The sequence below is a fragment of the Penaeus monodon genome, chromosome 4 (genome assembly GCF_015228065.2).
Source record: "Penaeus monodon isolate SGIC_2016 chromosome 4, NSTDA_Pmon_1, whole genome shotgun sequence".
In the NCBI taxonomy this organism is placed as follows: domain Eukaryota; kingdom Metazoa; phylum Arthropoda; class Malacostraca; order Decapoda; family Penaeidae; genus Penaeus; species Penaeus monodon.
Genome location: NC_051389.1, coordinates 12091473 through 12094487, shown reverse-complemented (window position 1 = coordinate 12094487; position 3015 = coordinate 12091473). Strand labels below are relative to the sequence as shown.

General features: G+C 46.8%; 1 protein-coding gene across 2 annotated transcripts in view; it reads left to right on the top strand.

The window, feature by feature from the left end:
- Positions 1 to 915: 915 nt before the first annotated feature.
- Positions 916 to 3015, top strand: part of LOC119570205 (innexin inx2-like) — a 58793-nt gene continuing 56693 nt past the window's right edge. Inside the window, exon 1 of one of the 2 annotated variants that reach the window (XM_037918050.1) lies at positions 916 to 976. The gene's annotated coding sequence lies outside the window, so the exon portion shown is untranslated. The remainder of the gene's footprint in view (positions 977 to 3015) is intronic. The other variant, XM_037918047.1, reaches the window with a different exon arrangement.

The window sequence follows — 3015 nt, the reverse complement described above, 5'->3', positions numbered from 1 at the left end:
GAGGGAGACAGAGGGGGGTAGGGGGTTGTTGAGGGCGAGGGGGAGGAGGGCCTTGCTCGCTCCTTCACTCAGCCGGAGTGAGAGCTGGTACTGGAGTGCGGAGGTGTGGGAGCGTTGGGGGGAAGGGAAGGGGAGACTAGCTCTGAGGGCAAGAAGGGACGAGGGGGAAATGTTGGGGTGAGGAGGTGGGAGGGAGAGGGAAAGTGGTGGTGGAGATTGAGCTACAGCAGTGAGTAGATGTTTTAAGAAGCTTTGAAGTGGTGGCAAATTGTGTTGAGTGGTGGTGGAGCTGCCATGACCTCCGGGCTCTCATACACTTACGCGTTCGCCTTTGCCCTGGTCTGCGCTGGCGGCCACGTGGAGAGCGCCGGGGGATCGAGGAAAAGAAAGAGAGGGAGGGAGAGAAAAAGAGAGAGGGAGGGGAGGGAGACGGGAGGGGAGTGAGTGAGAGAAAGGGTGGGAGGAAGGGTTGGGTTGGACGGAGGGAGGGTGGGATGGAGATGAAGGGAGGACGGGAGGGAGGGGGATCGCGAGAGAGAGAGGGAGCGAAAGAGAGAGAGCGTGGGTGGTGAGAAGGAAAGCGGGAAGAAAAGTGTCCCAAAACAGGATATATATCGTAAAATAAGAGTCGATTCGCCACGGCAAAGGAGCATCAGTGGTGCGATAAACAAAGCAGCGGTGGAATGTAAGTGCGAGCATCCACGTGTAAGTGAGGAGAGGAGGGGAAAGAAGGAGGGAGAGCGGCAGGGGGGAGGGGAGGGCGGGAGGGAGGGCGGGGCGAGGGGAGCTGAGCGGGCGCGGGAGAGGAGAGAGAGAGAGAGAGAGAGAGAGCGGAGGAGGAGGAGAGAGAGAGGGAAGCTAGGACCTGGTGCCTGGTCAGCGAGGTGTGCCAGCGCCGCCAGTTAGTTGACAGGAGCGGGGAACAGAGGCAGGACATACATGCACCCGCTTCCTAGCTTCCCCCACCCGTGACTTTGTGCGAGTTCCTTTTCCTTCCACTTGATTGTGTTGGTTGGAGTAGAAAATGCAACGTCTTCAAGTGTTTGACAGATAATAGAGGACGAGGGCACTCCTTTCTGGTGACGACATGCAGACAACACCGCCAGTGCATGGCTCCGCGGGACTCTAATTGCTGAGAGGAAATATTGCACAGCGAACTTTATGTGAAATTTAACGCAAGATAAGGAGAAAAATTACAGTGTTTTCATCTCTGTGCGAATATGGCACAAAGATCCATACGTAGAAAGGTGCAGTCGAGAAATGGAAATGATTTCCAACATAAATGCATTTTTTCTTCTTTTTTTGAAATAGCGAGAAAGACTGTTGTGTCGAACTCATATCCATGAGGACACCACTTAAGTAGAAGCAGGTCTGAACACTACGCTCACATCTATGTCTTGTGGTGACCTAGCGACACACTGCTTCTGACTTCAACCTACAATTCTCAAGAGTTTTATGAATAACACACACGAGATTGGCTCTGGTGTCTCGGGACGTCGGTGCCTGCGTGTTCTCATGATAATTCCACAGTGTTTTGCATAAAGCTCGATCAAGTCTTGCTTTACTTCATCTGAGTATTTTCTGTGTGAATATGTATCGTTTGTCATTTGAATTTATTGGGCGATTTGTATTTTTCCCCTAAAAGCAAATAGTTCCAGATGATTCAAGTCGAATTACTGAACGGGATGAGACCTTCATTTGAATTTATATATGCAAAGGGTTAACATTTCATTCGAATTCTGAACTGGAATTTTGCAAAACAAAATTGATTTGTATGCATGTGATACAAATATGTTTGTGTTTTTCATTTTTCGTTTTTGTTTCGAAATAATGGGAAAGAATTATCTAACTGCATCGGGTAAAGTTGATTCCGCGCTGCATTATTTTCGCAAGTGAATTCGATTTTTTTTTCTTTTTCTTTTTGTTTGACCAAGGCAATACCGATATGAAACTGAGAGGAAACACGACAATCATTACGAGTTCCATTAGCCAAATTACCTAAAAAGCGAAATACCTGACGTCGGCTTGAATGTATTCTTACGGCTCCCAGGAAGAAAAAACAATACAATTACCATTATGTTAGACACCTCCTCCAGGGTCCCGTTATGGGGTAGCCTCGCTGTCTCTCTCTCTCTCTCTCTCTCTCTCTCTCTCTCTCTCTCTCTCTCTCTCTCTCTCTCTCTCTCTCTCTCTCTCTCTCTCTCTCTCTCTCTCTCGTTATGTCTCTCCCTCTTTCTCATTCTCCCTCTCTTTCTTTTCCCGCCTCCATGCTCTTGTAGAGATCCAAAGAACATAGTGTGACGACCGAGAGATTGCATTGTGTTGTGTGACGCGTGCCAGACGCCGGTGCTTCAAGCTGCCCATACGAGGCCAGCAGTGAGTCCGTGTGATTGTATGTGAAAGGGGAACCGAGTACGTTCTCGTGCTTATATTCTTGTGTAAACGCAGACGTTCGCTTCTGGTGTAAATTTAAAAACACCCTTTACTTACAAAATAATGGTTTACTTGTACTTATATTCTTGTGTAAAAGCAGGTACTCTTTCTTATCTCAAAATTGCAACAGCCGCTGTTTTTACTTACAATATAATGGATTACTTTACTGTGTATATTTTTCTCTCTATTTCGATGGGGTACTCCGTGTCCGCTGTCGTTTTAGATGAAGTTATACCGACAGTGGTTTTTGCATACCGATAAATCCAACTTGCATAGCTTGTACGAACAGAAGTCGTCGTTTTACGCTTGTAACGATCAAACTTGCAGCGGATATCGGACATTCTAAAATATTTACTCCAATATAACGCTGGTGTCTGTACTAGTAACCGGTAGAATTTATACTTCCATTTGGCTCTGTCAATACCTGTCGAAAATCTCTTTCATACTAACAGCAGTTCTAATTCAGCTTCCCTAAGTGGAATCCTTTAGGGTCACACAGGCCTCCGAAGCCCGTGAAATAATGTTCATACATGCCAGTTCAAACTTTACATATTTTCAACATATAACATTTTACGAGTAGAG